Below are 19,471 nucleotides of genomic sequence, written 5' to 3' on the forward strand. Positions count from 1 at the left end.
TTAAAAACACCAGCAGTATCACTGGATTCACAGGCCAGATCTTTTGTTTCTATTCCCTGTCAAGGGATCAGACAAAATAGTAATAGTAATCGTATCAGGGGGAGCGGAATGTAATTCAACAGACCTTGTCGTCAGAAGACAGTGATTCAAACCCTGGATCTTCCAGGACCTAATGATAAATTAGGCATGTCACATCTTTCCTGCGTGTCGATGTCGACATTTGTAATGGGGATAATAAACTCCGAGTTCAAAGGAAGAAAGTATGTGATAGTCTGTGTAAACTAAAGCACATTATGCAAATGTTAGTTTTTATTACCTCCTCAGGTGCCATAGTGATAAGTAAATAGTGGACTCATGAAATGTTTGATTCAGCCTGGACTTCAGCTGAATCAGTGCTTTCTCCCTCCACACCTCTGATCCTCCTTGGCCCCCATCTTGACGTGCTCTTGTCCCTAAGTGGCCGCACTGCGACGCAGCACTCCATGTATTGCCAACATGAAATGTCAATGAGCTTTCCAGATTAAAACATTAAAAATGGATGGGGAACTACTGTCATGCAAAGAAGCTAATAATACTCATGATTTTTTTTATAAGTAAGCTGTTCATTTCAATAGCAACATGTATTACCATAATCAGTAAAAATGATTCTAATACCTCCTATTGGTTCACACAACAGGAAACAGGCGTTTTAATATCTATCTCAATTTTTACGTGAAGTACAACTGTGTTTATTCTACCAACATATTGCTCTAGTTTTTAAAAAGATATGAAACATACTGCACCAGCTGTAAGCCAATTTATTATATGGAAGTTGCACAGTTATATAATTTTCTTTAAATGCCAGCTAATGTTCAGCAGGAAAGGGAGGCATTTGCTCTATGAAATGTTGAGATGTTTTAACCTTCTTTTTTTCCCACTCTCTCTCTCCTGCTTTGTCTCTGCCCACCCTGCCAACTTGGGAGCAATACTCTATCATCCTGTCAGCCTCCTGCCAGGGTGAAGCACATCTGTTACAGGATGCTAACTTCAACCCACAGCAGGCCAAACACAGTGCTGCTCTTGGCTATAGATTTAACCCCAACAGGCAACCACCAATTCCACATTATGCGCCACATCGCACCGATGATAATCACCAACATTTTTCATAGCACTTTAGACGTGCATTCTTAGGGGTTCAGAGTTTGGATTTTGGAGTCAGATTGCATGGGCTCACAATCTGATTCTTATTCAGACAAGATATCAAACTTCTCCATGCCCTGGTTTACTCATAAGGTTTTGAGAAGCACTGAGACAACCCAAGTAATGGGCTTTGCGCGGGGCCTGGCACACAGGTGGGACTGATTCACATTAGCTATGACTGCTACTACTATTATTGCTATTTAAGCCACAAACCAGCCCTGTGGGGGAAAAAAAGGGACCCCCCCCCTTTTTCAGGAAAGAAAACAGACTCCTAAAGGCTAAATGGCCTGCCCAGTGCCTTCCCCCAGCAGTTGGCAGGAACCAAACAGACTCAAAGCCAGATCTGTTTTTGCTAGACTTGTGTGTTTTCCCCCTTAAAAGGGCCACTTCTCCAAGAAAGAGCAACAGTAAAGAATGACAAAGAAAAAAGGGAAACAAAGTTGGAATCAGATTGAAGTCAGGATGACCATGCTGTCCAATCACCTCTTCCCCTACAAACTTACTCGATTTTGTGGGCCTTTATTCCACTCATTGACTTACTAAAGACACTAGAAATTTTGTGGTGAACAGGACAAACCCACGTACCCATACTCATGGGGTACACATGTCCTGGGGAGAGGGGACAGATAGCCAACCGACAACAAACAAACAAACATGGCAAATTCGGATCATGATTAAGTGCTGTGGAATGTGTAATAATAACAGTGTAATGTGACCTTAAGTTCAGGACTGAACATCAGGAGGTTGAGCCGGCATGGTATGAATGAGAGCATGGATGATGGCCAGAGTCAGACAATTTGGATCCAAATCCTGGCTTTATCACTAACTGGCTGTGTGACCTTGGGCAAGTGACTTAACCTATCCATGCCTCAGTTTCCCCAGGTGATTGTGAAGATTGAAATGAGTTAATATATACAAAGACTAGTACAGCAAGTGTTCTGTAAGTGACAGCTAAATAAAAGAAGGAAAAACAAAAAGATGTGGATGAACAGTACTCTGGGTATAAGAAACAGCAAGTGCCAAGGCTGTAGGGAAGGCCCAAGCTTAGGTTTTTGAGAAAGAAGGCTAGTATATCACAGAGCAGTAAGTGACACAGATAGTAGTGGTTGATGAGGTCTACAAAACATCCATAAGAGAATGTTAAAAGTAGTTCACTTATCTGAAATGAAGGGTCTGGAAGAGGCATTACTCAATGTTCCGTTAACTCTGAGACCGTTTGAAGGGGCTAACATACTAACATACTGCAGGTCACCTACCAAGAGTAAGTATGTAGGCTCAGATGTCCCCAGTGAGCAAGGCTCAGCACACACCAACCACCCTCCTCCCCTCCACAATGACCAGTCTGGGAATCAGTAGAGGGGGCCAAGAGCTGAGTTTCTGATCCTCGAGCACCATGCTTCTCAGGGTGTTGGCAGTTTGACCCTACAGGAAGCAAATGACTGACCTGGGCAGCACATGCAGCAGCCTGCCCAGGATCTACTGGAATCAGCCCCCTACATAGCACCAGCTTAGACCAGTAGGTCTGCTTATCATGCGGCGAACTCATGGATCCACCTACCCTGGGAACTGGTCAGAATAGGACCTGCATGGGTCTAATCTAATCTTGGTGAGCCAGCTAGGTGATTTTGGACGTAATCTGTAAAAGGAAGAGAGATAACAGTACACATCTCACAAATCATGGTGAGGATTTAGAGGTAAAGCACGGAGCCTGGCACAGAGAATTGTTCAATAAATGTTAGTGATCATTCTTAGAGATGATCACATCTTGCTCTCAGCTAAAAATAATCTGGCAATAAATATCTGAGAGCTACTTCCAATTATTGACTGCTGAATGATAACATATCCTTCTGTGCTTGCATAAGAATGGAATTTGGGCAGTATTCAGCCCAAAAAACACAGTATTAAATCAATACCTCATGTACCAGGGCAGGCCCTCAGGAAAGATGGGCCAAGGAAAGTGGGTATTGTCATGGAAAGACCATAAGCTCCAGACTCATTCACACATGGATTCATATCCAAATCCCCATTTTATTATATTTCATGATTTTGTGGATCAGACATTCGAGTAGGGCTTAACTGAATGATTCTTATGTTCCATGCGGCAACAACTGGGTTGCCTGGGGATGTTCAGCAGGCAGATGAACTGATCTAGAGCTCCAAGAAGTTCCATGAAAGCTTTCCTCACATACCCTGCTCCTTGGTGACCACTCTCCATAGAGTCACAGGATGCGTTCACTCGGACTCTCCAGCAGGCAAGTTGGAACTCTCAGGCTCCCTGAGACCAGGACAAGTGCTACCGGTCTCTGGCTGCCAAGACTACACTTGCCTTGATGTCAATTCCACATACTCCAAGTCCAGCCCAGGTTCAAGAGAAGAGGGAACGTTTCTTGATAAAAAGACAATCAACGAATTTGTGGCCATCTTTAATGTGCTATAGTAGCTAACACTAGGAATAATAAGAACTTGGAAGGATGGTCAACTGGACTGAAAAGCTGTTATCTCCATGCATTAGCCAGTCTCCAGCCCCTTATTTCTTCCTCTTTATATCTGCAGCACTTCCTCTATTAAGACTCACCCCGTATGCAGTGACAGGTGTAAGCCATCCTGCTAACTGACATGCAAAATGATAATATTTTGCAGAGCACCTTGATTGCGCCATTCATCCAAGAATATCCAAGTCCTCTGCAAACAATAATTAAGCCTCTGCACCCCCGTAATGTTCCATTATCTTTTCTTTATAGATGGAGAAGCACTGAGCCCAGAAGAGTGAATTTGCCAAGGTCACCGGAGTTGGTGACAGAGCTTTGAAGGAATCCACTGCATCAGCAGCTTGGTCAGCACATACATTCTGCACTGCCAGTGATGCCGGACCTAGAAATCCAGGGGAAGCCCTGCCCACCCACTTTCCCCATGGCTCATTCTCACCTTGCCCCTCAATAGCATTACTGTCCTTGCTTACGACAGTATCTCTGGATCCTCAAAGCCAGATGGAGACCATCAAGAGAGCTGGAGAATCTGCACATTCCTCACTTCACCTCCAACATCTCCAATTACTCGGGAAGTCATGCACGATTAAACAGAGGCAGTGAGCAAAGCACGGTACAGGAGTTGTGCTTTCACTCTTCACTGGGCAGAGCTCATTTGCTTTGCTGTCAGATAGCAAGAAATTCCAGAACAAGGAGACAAAAAAACACGGGTGGGGAGGCAAGAGAGTGAGAAAGAGTGACTATAAATGAGATGCCGTATTTGGAATGTATCATTTAGCTTCTGGCAAACTATTGACTCCTGCCTGATCTTTGTCAAATCTTATAAAGCCAAGTGCTATGCCAACTGCTAAAGCTTGCTGGAGTCATTTAACTTTTTGGATAAGTTGGAATGAGAATAGACACATAACTTCTTATGAGCGGACCTTCTTTCTGCTGGCCCTGTCCCCCCGGCCCTCGTGTTCCTAGACCTACATCAATAGAATCAAAATTTTAAGCTGATCTTTCTATATCCATCCCCACTGTAGCCATTCTATTTTACTAGTTCCAGTTTAATATTAGAGTTTCAAACTTCTACAAAATAGGACTTTGAAGGGATCTCAGAATTTACCTAGCTTAACGCCTTAGCATTATAGGCAGGGAAACTGAGGCATCGCTATCGTGTGATTTGAATACCGTGTGAACTTGGACCCAGTCTTTAACCTCTGAGTCTTAGTTTTCTCATCTACGAGATGTGGATAACAAATAGTACTCATCTGCTCTCGGGCTGTGGTGAGGACTAAATAGAAGCAGGCACATAAAACGTTTGTAGCTGTAAACTACTTCAGAGAAGAAAACATTTGCTCAAGGTCGCATAGCAAGTCAATGACACAGTTGGGTCTAAAACCCAAGTCTTTTAATATCTACTTCAAGGATCCATTCAATAAACGTTTACTGTGAGACTACCATGTTCCAGGCACTGTTGTGAATGCAGGAAATTGAGTAAGGAAGGCGACAGTCTTGGTTCCTGCTCTTATTGGAGTTTACAGTGTAGAGGACAATAGGATTTACATTTATTAAACTGTGATAAACATCATAAAGGAGAAGTAGAGGGTGCTGGGGTATTGAATGAGAGGAAAAGAGCCAGGCAAGGGCAGTGAGGAAGACCTCCCTGAGGAAGAGACATTTAAACTGTGACTGAAGGGTGAGCAGGCTTTGGATAGAAGAGAAAGAGCCAGAAGGTGGGTGGGAAGTCCCAAGGTGGGAAGAGAGAGAGATGTCCTCAAAACTGAAAAAGAGTGGCTACGTTCAGGGACCCACACAGGCCTTTTCCTGTCTCCAGCACCCCCTTCAACCCTGTTTCTGCCAAATAAGAAAAAATAAAAGCCCGCCCCTTTCTGATGCCTCTTGGAGGTCCCCTGTTAGCGGTGAGTAGGAGGGGAAAGTCACAGCCCTCTACTTCCATCTGGGGCTCTGTATTTCCCAATGTCAGAGAGCTTTATGGCTAAACATCTTGACTTACCTAAAAGATAAATTGGGGAGGGGGGGGAACCTGGGTGGCTTAGTTGGTTAAGCATGTGACTCTTGCTTTTGACTCGGGTCTCCCGCTCATGAGTTTAAGCCCCACATGGGGCTCGGGGCTTGGGATTCTGTCTCCTTCTCTCTCTGTCCCTACCCGGCTCAGTTTCTATCTCTCTCTCTCAAAAATAAATAAACATTTCAAATAGATAAATAAAAGATAAACTGGTGGGGAGTGAAGTAGTGAATATTTGCTTGCACAATATGTTAGCCTCCGTTTGTCTTGTTTTACTGCTCTGATCTCTGGATTGCAAGTTGGAAAATCAGCTAGTTACTCAGGAGTAGAGGTGAGAGAGAAAGAGATGTATTTACAACCAAGACTCCACTGAAATTATACCAGTGGACTGTTTAAAAAAAAAAAAAAGGTGTGGGGGCACAGGATTCCTTTAAATGAACAGCTCTCAGTCTGTCTTCAGTTCATTTATCACTTCTCTTTACTCCTGCGTCCATCAATGCCCCACACAGTCCTGTTTCTTATCAGGTTCAGCCTGTGCTTAACTTTCCATTCTGACCGTTTCTTTTTCTTTTTTATCTTAACACAGAAAAGAGGAAAGCTGTCCCCTAAAACTCAGGTGCAGCCCTAGTGATGGATTTGTCCTGGATCAAGAATCAGTATTTGGTAAGCTGAAAGACTTTATTCACCGACTTTAGTAAGCTGTTTATTTTCTCAAAGGGAGATGCACTTACTTTCCACTCCCAGTTTTAAGAGGCCGTCGTTAGGAAAGATACTGAAGACTTACTCCAAACCTCACCATCACCAAGAAAGTTCTGGTAAACAACTCTAATTCACATGGCCCTGGGGATACAAGGAAGTATAAGGTATATAACTATAAGGTATAATCAATGGCTCCAAGCGTCATACAAACCAGTTAAGGAAATCAAATAATTGTTATCATGATAATAACTAATATTTATTATGCCCTGCATCAGGCACTGTGGTAAGGGAATTATACACATTAACTCATTTAATCCTCTCCAAAGTGTGATTTGTCCTGTTTTACAGGTAAGGAAACAGTATATCAGAAAAGTTAAGTAGTACACCTAAGATCATATAGATAGAACTGAGAACAAAATCCATGCTGTATAATTCCAAAACCCTGTGCACATAATCATGTCACAATAGATATAATGATGAAAGGCAGTTTGTAAGGGCCACAGAATTCAGAGAATCGTGTAGAATGAGGTGTGAGGTTTAGGGAAGCTGCAAACAGGAGGCTCTGACTTTGAAGAGTGAATGATGCCTTAGAGCAGCGTCTTCCCACCTCAGCATTACTGACATGTTGGTCCAGATAATTCTTTGTGGGAGCTGTCCTGTGCCACGTAGGGATGTTCAGCAGCATCCCTGGTCTCTACCCACTGAATGCCAGTAGAACTTCCCAACTGCAACAACCAAAAACGTCTGGAGACATTGCCAACTAAGCCTGCGGGGGGGGGGGGGAACTCCCCGCAGCTGAGAACCACTATCTTAGAGAAAGTTGGGGATCCCAGAGGTCAGGGGGAACCCTGAGGAAGGGAGGCCATGCAAAGCCAGGGGAGGTCAGCTGGACCTGAGTTTTCATGTTAAAGAGAAGTTGAGAAAAGATCAAAGTGGAGTTTGGAGCCGGATCATAAAAGGCTTTAAATGTGAGGCTAAGAAATTGGGGAGCTGGAAGCAGGTGCAGAGTTGTGTTTTTGAGAATAAAGAGGGCATGTACCCCTTACTTCCTACACATCAGCCCCCAGCCCCTGTGCTGTCCTCTGGATATGCCAAGCATACTTTGGCCTCAGATCTTTTGCATCTGCTATTTCCTCTTCCCAGGGTTCTGTTCTCTCACTTCCTGTAGAGCCTCTCTCTCTCTCTCTCCCTTCTGTCATGTCTGTTTTCTTTTCTTTTTTAAAATTTTTTAAATGTTTATTTATTTTTAAGGAAGAGAGAGAGAGAGACAGAGTGTGAGCTGGGGAGGGGCAGAGAGGGAGACACAGAATCCGAAGCAGGCTCCAGGCTTTGAGCTATCAGCACAGATCCTGATGAGGGGCTCAAACTTCTGGACTGCAAGATCATGACCTGAGCCGAAGTCAGATGCTTAACCAACTGAGCCACCCAGGCACACTGTATATCCCTTTTTTTTTTTTTAATTTTTAATGTTTATTTATTTTTGAGAGACAGAGCATGAGTCAGGGAGAGGCAGAGAGAGAGGAAGACACAGAATCTGAAGCAGGCTCCAGGCTCTGAGCTGTCAGCACAGAACTCAAAGACAGGTTCAAACTCAAGCACCTTGAGATCATGACCTGAGTTGAAGTCAGACACTCAACCAACTGAGCCACCCAGGCACCCTTGTCATGTCTGTTTTCAAACATCATACGTGAGCTCTGTGACTTCACCACTGGAGCCACCCTGCTATGTTCTGACACCCCAGAAAAACCATCAGTTCCTATCCTGAGTGTCCTCAGTGGCAATTTAAGGTGTGGCCAGAACTCAACCAGGCATCAGGTAAAGCTATGGTAAAGTTATGAGAAAGACGGGCCCCCCCGTAACATTCTACCTTCTTACCCTGCTTCAGTTCCTTTCATAGATCAGCCTTTCCTGCGCACCAAGCCCACCGTATCATTCGTTGATGTGTTTAGCATGTTACTGCCTGCCTCCTCTATTAGAACATCAGCTCCATGGGTGCAATACCCCAGCCCCAGGGACAATTCCTGGCACATAGTATACACTCACTGAACACTTGTTGAATGAGCGAATTCACTTCCAAGAGAGTGTTTTATGAAGAGTGTTTCCTTAGAAGCCAGGCATCTTTGTGTCCAACCTGTAAAGGGAAGGTCTTGAACAATGTGGGAGATTCAAAGGATAGTTTGAGTTTTCTCTGAATCAGTTAACCCGGGCAGCATGTCTATTAAAGGGTTAGACTTCTGTGGCCCAGGCTAGGGTCTACAAATCAGAGTACCTGGATGGTAGGACCCAGAATGCATTCCAAAGTTCATAAGACATGTGAGAACTCTTAACATTCTGAGACAATTATGTCATTGCCTTTTTCTGTTTAACGTCACCTCTTGGAAGACAAGAGTCAGATACTCAGTGGTTACTAAGCATGGGATTATAATATAGAACATTCTGAGATTCCACATTGGTGTCCCTCTGGTTTATCAAAATACAAAATGTTCACGGTATGTTGATATAGAGCTTAAATTCTCCCAGCTCTTTTTATCCACAGCATTTCACATTCTCAATTTTTTCTGATCCTCGTCACAAACTTCAAGGAAGACTGACAACAATTTCCTCCATTTTGTCAGTTGATACATTTAAAACTCAAAAAGTTAAAGTGACCTGCCTACAGCCATGCCATTTACTAAACATAGAGCAGGATAGTATTCACCCCTGAGCCACTTCATTGATTGACCTCTTATACAATTGAATGCATTGTAATCACACAGAGTTTACTAAAAACTTTCACAAAACCTTACGAAATATATTTAATTAAATAGTATTATCTACATTTGCAGATTAGCCAATTAAAAGATACTGTGAAATAAAATAAAATAATACAAAATGAAAGAGACTGTGTAGTACCATAGTTAAATTCTAATGCTCTGGACTGAATGTCCTACTTGTACCACTTGTTCCGTGTTCTTGAATAAATTACCTAACTTACCTGAGTGTCAGTTTCCTTCTGCAAAATGGGGATAAAAATAACTATCTTAGAGAGGGGAAAGTGGGTGATGGGCACTAAGGCGGGCACCTGTTGGGATGAGCACTATGTGTTGTGTGGAAACCAATTTGGTAATAAATTATATATATAAAAAAATAACTCTCTTAGGATTTAAGTGTCATAATTTATATAGAATGCAGATAGCCTGACACACAGATTGAATTCAACAAATGCCAACTCGTATAAGTGATAATTAGGGTTCTGAGATTGATAAAAACAGAAAGAATGTCTCATTGTAGTCTTGTTGCTTATGAATGGCATAGCAGGAATTCAATATATACCTCCTCAAATAATCCAGGAATGAATAATAGAGGTTAAATGACTTCCCAGGGTCATATAATTGATAAAGAACAGAGCAAGACCCAACCCCCTGTCTTCCAACAACAAGTCTGGTGTTCCTTATACTACACTGGCCCTCCAGCCTTTTTTTTTTTTTAATTTTTTTTAATTTTTATTTATTTTTGAGAGAGAGAGACAGAGTGTGAGCAGGGGAGGAGCAGAGAGAGAGGGAGACACAGAATCCGAAGCAGGCTCCAGGCCCTGAGCTGTCTGCACAGAGCCCAACGCGGGGCTCGAACTCACGAACTGAGAGATCATGACCTGAGCCGAGGTGGGACGCTCAACCGACTGAGCCACCCAGGCACCCCTGGTCCTCCAGCCTTCTTAACTGAGCAATGAGGTGATGGCAAGGATTTATCTCACCATTGTGCAAGCATAGTCTGAGAAACGTGTCCACTCGTGAATATAGAATTGTGAAGCTTGGCTCTGAAGAAAATGTACTGGACCCAGTAGGCCAATCTAGTCTTTGTCCTTATCATCCTATCTTCCTCCTTGATGCCTGGGTGCCAGGAGCTGTACATGAAACAATGTCAAGGTCACTCAGATGCTTCTTTCTAATTTGAGGATGCTGTCTCAGTCTGCACGCTCCTCTGGCTCAGGAGTGAATCTAGAAGGTAAATGGCTAACATGTTCTGGTCTAAGCATGAAGGAAGAAGGTTTGCGTAATTGTGATTGTGCTGCCACATGAGGTTAGTAAATCCCCTTCCTTCTTTCCTAACCCTTCAATCACTGCTGCTACCAATTTTTCCACCCCTGCCTCCTACTAGAGAATACAAGCACTTGAACTAATCTAATCCATTTCAACCACTTCTGCTACAAAAAAAATGTATTCCCCAAACTCCTCAGTTTATGGTTAGTGTCAAATCTGCATTGAACAGTAACCACGAATCAATGTTTATTTGTTGATAGTTCAGGAGCTAATTTCTTTGGAGCCAGACTGAATCATGCAACAAAGATTATAGTACTCCTGACTCAATTTAAATGTGAGCATTATTTGGGGAGAAAAAACATGAAGAGTGCAGAATCGATGTGTATTTCAGAGGGCAAGGAGATTTTTTTTAAACAACAAAAACTTGTTTGTGAACTAGAGTCCTGGAATATTAAAATGGATAGACCTTAGAAACAATCTGATCCAACCATCTCGGTTGTGAAAATTGAGACCAGAGGGAAAGATGGAGGACTCGTCCAGGCTGAGCAACTTCTTTCTCTATAGCTGGCAATGCCTCTTCCCGGCCTGCCCATCACAGATGTTTCTAAACAAACCCTAACATACACACCAGGAAGCCCTGTTTAATATGATTCTCAAGTGGCGAGCATGGAGGGCTATTAGAGTTGATTAGAAGGTAACAAGATGGCCCAGGAGTTGAGCCTCTGCTGCCTCCTGGAGAGATACTCTAGTCCAGGAGATTGCAGGTGGAGGGAAATTTGCCAGCTCAGAGTGTGAGGGAGGGAACAGGACTTCAAGTCAGATGGCAAAGATTAGAGGCACATGATAAAGCTTCTCTATTAACTTAAGCAATTGGACATACTCAATCAGGAATCCCAGCTCTATCAGTTATAGATGATCAGTGACATCAGGCACTTACATATGAGGCTGTCCTGGGCTCTCAATGCTAAACTCTGGAAGATAAGAACTGGAAATCCAAATGCTTAAAACCCAGCCTTCTGTGGCTGTGAGATACTGGCAGAGAAATTTGGAAGACTGCCATGCTTGTGTGCACGTGCACACACACACACACACACAACAAAAACATCAGTTGAATGTTAGTTTCACCATGTAGTAAGAACTGTGCTAAGTGCCATGTGGGTATTCTCATTGAATTTTTCCTACCATGTGACAGATATTGTGCTTTTTTTTCTTTTTTTCATTTATTTTTAAGAGAGAGACAGGTAGAGAAAGAGAGTGAGAGAGCACATGTGGGGGAGAGGGTCAGAGGAAAAGAGAGAGAGAATCACAAGCAGGGGCTCAATCCCATGACTTTGGGATTATGACCCGAGCCGAAATCAAGAGCTGGACGCTCAACTGACTGAGCCACCCAGGTGCCCTGTGTTCTTATCTCCATTTTACAAATGAGAAAACTGACATTAAACAGTAACTCCAAATTATCCCAGGCACTAGGTAGCAAAGCTAGATCAAATTCCAGGTAAGTCTGTCTCCAGAGTTCTTGAGAATCAAGAAAGTTGTTTTACTTCTGTATTTTACTTAAAAATTAATTTACCATAAAATTGCCTTTTTGCTGTAAAATTTTAGAAATTCTAAAACACATATTAATTCTTACAATCACAATAATATGAATACAGAACAACGTCATCATCCCTAAAACTCCTTTCAGCAACCCCTGTGTTGTCACATCTTATTCCTGATCCTAACCGATGACAACCATTGATCTGTTTTCCTTCACATTTGGTCTCTTCAAGAATGTCATGTGAGGAGGCAAAGCAAGTGTCCATCAATAGAGGAATGGATAGATACACACACACACACACACACACACATATACATACTGGAATATTACTCAGACATGAAAAAGAATGAGATCTTGACATTTGCAACAACATGGATGGACCTAGAAGGAAAATGCTAAGTGAAATAAGTCGGACAGACAAAGACAAATATCATATGATTTCACTAAGATGTGGAATTCAAGAAACAAAACAAATGAGCAAACAAAAAAAAAGAGATTAAAAAACCCAGACTCTTAAGTATGGAAAACAAACTGGTGGTTGCTGGAAGGGAGGTGGGTAGAGGGATGGATGAAGTAGATGAAGGGGATTTAGAGTGCACTTACCATGATGAGGGCTGAGTAATGGAAATCATTGTTGAATCATTGTACTGTACACCTGAAACTAATATAATGCTGGATGTTAACTGCAATAAAAAATTAAGAAAAGAATGACATATAAGTGAAATGATATAGTATGTAACCTTTGAGACTGGTTCCTGTCACTTAAGCACAGTGCCTTTGAGACTGATCCAAATTGTTGCATTTATCAATAGCTTGTTTATTGCAGCACTGTATTCCACTGTATGGATATCCTAGTTTGTTTACTCATTCACTCACTGAAGGGCGTTGAATCGCTTCCAATTTGGAGCAATTATGAGCAAAGCTGCCATAAACATTCATGAGGAGGTTTTTGTGTGAACATACTTGTCATTTCTCTATGGTAAATACTCAGGTGTAGGATTGAGGGGTCACAAATTAACATGCAAGAAAACTGCCAAACTGTTTTCCAAAGTGGCTGATTACTTTTCACTCCCTTAAGCAGTGAGACAGTTCTAGTTGCTCTTTTCACCACTTGATATCTTCAGTATCTTAATTTTAGTTATTCTAACAGGTGTGTGATTCTCTATCACCCTGGAGTTGTAATTCATATTTCCTCAGTGACTAATGATGTTGAACATCTTTTCATATATTTATTTGCTATTTGTATATCTCCTTGGGTAAAGTTCAAATCTTATGCCCATTTTAAAATTCATTGTTGTTTGTTTGTTTTTTGTTGTTGTTTTTTCATTTACTGTTGAGTTATGAGAGTTCGTTCTGGATACAAGTCTTGGGTCAAATGTGTGTTTTGCAATATTTCCCCCAAATATTGTATATCATATATATATATATATATATATATATATATATATATATATTTCTTTGAGAGAGAGACAGAGAGAGAGAGAGAGAGGGAAGGAGGAAGAGAGGGAGAGAGAGAGAGAGAACAAATGGGGAAGGGGGCAGAGAAAGAAGGAAAAAGAGAATACCAAGCAGGCGCGACCCTCAGCACAGAGCCCTATGTTGGGCTTAGTTTCACAACCTCAAGATTATGTCCCGAGCCAATATCAAGAATTGGATGCCCAACGAACTGAGCCACCCAGGCACCCCTAGCTTATTTTTTGCATTATTTTAATAGTATCTTTCAAGAGCAAAAGTTTTCGAATTTTGATGAAATACAAGTTACCACTTTTTTAATGGATCATACTTTTGGTGTCAGATCTAAGGCCTCTTTGATGAGCTCTAGGACTAGAAGAATTTTTTGTGTGTTTCCTTGTAATTTTTTCTAGTTTCCAATATATATTGAGATTGATGATGTCACTTGGATCTAATTACTGCATAGGGTATGAGGCTTAGCTCAAGACTCATTTTTATTTCATATGGACGTCCAATTGCTCCAACACCATTCGTTGGAAAGAAATAAAAGACAATAAATTAGCCATAGTAGTGTGGGTCTACTTCTGGAGTCTGTATTATTCCATTGGTCTATATGCATATTCTTTCTCCAATACCACACTCTTGATACTGGTCTTTTTTTTTTTTTTTAAAGTTTTATTTATTAAAGTAATCACCACCCAATGTGGGGCTCAAACCCATGACCTTGAGATCAAGAGTTGCATGCTCCCCTGACTGGACCAGCCAGGCACCCTTCTAGGTGGTCTTTATATGATTCCTTCAACTTCACTTATATATATAAAGCCTACTGTGATTTTCATAGAATTGTATTAAAGTCTGACTGAATTTGGACAAAATTAACATTTTTATTATGTTAAGTCCTCCAAACCATGAATATATGTCTCCATTTATTTGGACCTTTCATTTCTTTTGTCCACGTTTTTGGGGGTGGTTTTCAGTATAGAGACCCTATACATGTTTTCTTATATTTATACATATGTATTCCGTTTTTGAATACTATTGTAAATGCTATTTTAAAAGTTTGTTCTATTTTTCATGGCTAGTGTATAATTGATTTTTGTGCGTTCACCTTATATTCTGTGACTTTCTCAAACTAATTTATTTAGGAGGTGCCTGAATGGCTCAGTCAGTGAAGTGTCTGACTCTTGATTTTGGCTCAGGTCATGACCTCACGGTTCATGAGTTCAAGACCTGGGTTGGACTCTGTAGTGACTCTCTCCTTCTCTCTGCCCCTTCCCCTGCTCTCTCTCTCTCTTTCTCTCAAAATAAATAAATAAGTTTAAACTCATTTATTTCATTCTAGGAGTTGTTTTTATAAATTCCCTGGGATTTTATGTTCCTTAGGATATTCTATATAGACAATCAGATTTCTGGAAATAGATACAGTTTTGTTTCTTTCACTCCCTTCTATTCTGACCCCTTAAGACTTTCTTTTTCTGGATTATTTTCTCTTTCAGGTAAACTTCCTGAAATGAATTCTAGATAAAGATGTGGGAGAGAGAAAATGAGAGTGTTGGATACAGTCTTAATTATACTAAGCTGTATACCTTCTAGAAATATCTGAAACATCTTTAATGCTATCAGCTTCTGGCTCATATCAATTCACTGAATATTTACTTGGTCCCTACTGTGTGCAGATATTCTATGTAGAGGGAGATAAAATGTGAGATAAGAATAAAGTCCTTCATCAGAAATTTACAGTGTAGTAAGGGTTACAGACAGTTACACAGATCACTTCAGTGCGATGCGGTAAGTATTAATGATGTAGGTAGACACATGAGAAAAAAATGAGAGAAATTTTTACTTTGGACTGGTAACGGATGGGGTGACCGGATTACTCTTGTTCAGGCCACCACTATCTCCTGGTTGAACAAGAGCAACAGCCTCTTAATTTAGTTACATGTCTCTAATCTTTCCCTACAAACAGTCTATTCTTAAAAAAAAAAAAAAATCAGCTTTACTGAGATACAGTTCACATACCATACAATTCATCCGCTTAAAGTGCACAATTCAATGACTTTATTATACTCACAGAGTGGCACATCCATCATCACAGTCTATTTTAGAACGTTTTCATTATGTCAAAAAGAAATCCCTCTCCGCTCAACCATAATCCCCCAAAGTCTTCTTTCCCTCCATTCCAGGTAACCACTCATCTACCTCTGTCTCTACAGATTTGCCTATTCTGGGTATTTCATATACGTATAGTCCTACAATACATGTTCCTTTATAACTGGTTTCTTTCACTTAATATTCTCCAACTTCATATGTGTTTTAGCACGTGTCAGTGTTACATTTATTTTTATTGACAAATAATATTTTATTACATACATAGAGCGCAATTTATGTATCCATTCATCAGATGGCAAACATTTGGGTTATTTTCACTTTTTTTGATTGTCATGAAAAATGCTGTGTAAACATTTGTGTGAATCTGTTTTCACTTTTCTCGAGTACATTCTCAGAAGTGGGAATGTTGAAAGATACAGTACCTCTGTGTTTAACACTTGAGAAACTGCCAGACTCTTTTCCAAAATGGCTGCACCATTTTCCATTTTCACCAGGAGTGTATGAGGGTTCCAATTTTTTCACATCCTAGACAACACTTGTTATTGCCTTTTTATTATAACCATCCTAGTGAGTGTGGAGTGGTATCTCACCAAGGTTCTGATTTGCCTTTCTCTAGGGGATGATGCTGAGCATTTTCTCATGTTCTTACTGGCCATTGGTATATCTTTGGAGAAATGTATATTCATGTCGATTGCCCATTTTTGAAATGAGTTGTTCTTATGTTATAGTTATAAGGCTTATTGCACCAGCCTTTCCGTTTGCCCTTGGTACTTGTCTCAGCTCTATTCATGGCCATCCCACCCCAATATTCATTTTTTAGCTCAAATGCCATCTCAGGCATCATGACATATCTTATGCCTTCATAGAAATTACCACTTTCTGTAAATGTTTTATTTCCTTGTTTGTTGGTTTACTTATGTATTGTCTATCTCTCTAACAGACATATATAGAATATATAGAATGCAAATCCCATAAGAGCAAGGACCCTGTTCAAGCTTCCCACCAATCTTTTATATAGTATGTATTCAGTAAATATGTATGAAATTGTAAAAATACATGAATGAATGAATCAATGAGTGAATCAATGAATAAAGCGAGCCAAAGAGGTCATTGTGGAGTAGGTGGCACTCGAGATAAATCTACAGAAAACCTAAATAAGACTCACTGTGATCTCTGCATGAATTACACCCTGTATGGGACCGTTTTACAAAACCTGAAAGAGCAAGGTCTATAGTTGATCAAAAACACCATCGATAGAGAAGTTAATATTTATTGTGTTTGAGAACATGTTTGACAGCATACATTAGTAAATTGGAGATTTGTAGCCAGATGTAGCATCTTTAATTATGCAAACAGAGTAATAAATGTTCCTTTCTCCTCTGTCTGCTTTTCAGACTCTATTCTGAGCCCACCCTCTCTCTGGTTGTAGTTTTTCAGCTACAGATTTGTGAATCAAGTCAAATGTTTTTTGGGCTGAATTGTAGTGCCAACTTCGAGGCATTCCTTGCTACCAAGACCAGCTGTCACATGAGGAAAATGCAGCCCACTTCCAACTGGCACATAATGCTTAACAGCTAGACTGAGCAATACTCCCGCACTGGCAGCTGGACCCCAGTGGAGTTTTGCAGGACTTTTTTTTTTACCTCCCTGGCCCGACTCTTATAGGGAAACAACATGGTATTTGCCCTCTTGCCTTAATTCCTTTCAGGACTCCTTTACCAGGTGTTTATACTGCTTGTCAACATTCACCATTAATAGAAAGTCACAGCAATAACACGGAACACAATGGACTTTGGAGTCATACGGTCTTGGATGCAAATCACAATTCTATTCCTTACCAGATGTTTGACCTTGGGCAAGGGACTTAACTCGTCTCTAGTTCAGATTTCTTATTCATGACATGGAGAATATGCATCCTCGAATTATTCACACACACACATTCAACTCATACTCACAGGTGCCTGTGATAACATGCAGTTGCCATGTCCTGAGAACATACCATAAGCCAAGCATTGTTCTTTTATTCTCGGGACACTCTAAGACCTAGGAAGTATTCCGTTTTACAAATGGGGAAACAGAGTCCCAGAGATATGAAATAAGTGCCCAAAGTCACATGGTTAATGAGTGGCAAAGACAGAATTTAAACCTGCCTCCAGTCTTCATTCTTAAGGACTACCTTCCACGAGGGTCAGGATTTTTGCAAGTTCTATGCACTGCATATTCCCTGTTACGGAGATTTATCAGTGTCTATTGGTCGGGTTGCTCCAGTACAAAGTAAACGCTCCATAAACACATGCTGAAGGAATTCACAGACATTCTACACTGCTCTACACTAGCCCCTATGCAAGACACTGAGGATACTGTAACACACAGGGAAGGCTTGATCTCTGTCCTCCTACAGTTTACAATCTAGTTCACATTAACTAAGATCCTGCCTATAAAGCACCTGGCACTGCATCTAACACATAATACTTAAAAAAAAGTCCTGCTATTGCTATATTTTATAAGACGTTCCTTTTTTTACGTAACCCAAATACCCATATTCTCACGCTCAATAAGGGAATAACTGTTTTATAATTAATGTTAGGGCATTCATCTGTAGGAGCTGTCATAATTTATTCTCATTCATCCTTTTTCTTTTAAGTTTATTTATTTTGAGAGAGAGAGAGAGAGAGAGAGAGAGAGATTGAGGGAGGGGCAGAGAGAGACGGAGAAAGAGAATCCCAAGCAGGCTCCGCGCTGTCAGCACAGAGCCCTACACAGGGCTTCAACTCACTACCCGGGAGATCATGACCTAAGCTCAAATCAGTAGTCTGACAACCGATTGAGCCACTCTGGCATGCTGCCACTTGTTCTTTTCAAAGGTATTTCCTGAACATATATTCTGGGTTAAAAAAAAAAAAAAAAAAAAACAAAACCAAAAACACAATTCTATCTGCCAGAGAACCTGGCCTCGTTCACCTGGCTATTGGCTTCCATGATCCCATTACTTCTGGCTGGAGGAGGAGGAGAGGTACGTCTCAGGACCCAGCAACCTGACCCTCGTGTGGAGCACCTTCCAGAAAACCCAAGAGCAGATCTGATTTGCCTGTAGTCATTTTCTTCTCCCACTAGGAGATGACACAGTATCAAGGGAGGTGGGTGCAAATGAAACGAAGGGTGGGATTGGTGGCAGCGAGAACAAATAGCCTAGAACAGAGTAGGCTGGGCCCCAAAGCGGGCACTTCAGCGTTTATCTCCTTTTCCACACTGGTAAGCTTCAAGAGGCTGACCTGAGGAGGCAGGTTTAGACCTGCCATGTGGGGCCCCTAACAAAAGAAGCAGAAGTCTTCGCAGACAGACAAAGCAGAGCATCAAGAAAAGAGAAAGAGTTCGGAGCAACAGAGAGGTGTTCTGCTGCTTCATTTCACCGCACAGAGGTAGGGACTAAACAGGCTCCTCGCCATTGACTAGAAAAAGAGAGAAATAATGAGAAACATCTGGAGCTTTTTCTGACGCCTGGTCAGATTCTGTCCTGTCCAACTGGTTTTTGTGGGCTTTTAAGTTTTGCTTTGCATTTTCTGAGACCGAAACTAAAACCACACTTCATGCCAAGTAACGAAATATCATTACATTTACATTTGCCACAAATTTTACCACAATCCTTTGAGACAATTACCACGACAACTATTATATTACCACTACTACCGTTGCCCCGTCTCACAAATAACTGAGGCTCAGAGAGGTTACGGAACTTACCCAACGCCATGTGATCAGTCAGAGGCAAAATTCACACCGTGACTGCCTACAGGGTCACGTGGAAAGGAACTATGGGAAGCCTCTCGGAGCAAAGAGCGGTCCCTGACTGACAACCAGCAAGGAAACAGGGGCCTCTGTCCTACAATCTCAGGAACTGAACTCTGCCAACAACCTGAATGAGCTCGAACGAGCTCGAATGAGCTCTAGGTGAGAGTTCATCCCAGCTGGACTCACTTTTCAC

The sequence above is a fragment of the Lynx canadensis genome, chromosome A1 (assembly GCF_007474595.2).
Source record: "Lynx canadensis isolate LIC74 chromosome A1, mLynCan4.pri.v2, whole genome shotgun sequence".
Classification (NCBI taxonomy): domain Eukaryota; kingdom Metazoa; phylum Chordata; class Mammalia; order Carnivora; family Felidae; genus Lynx; species Lynx canadensis.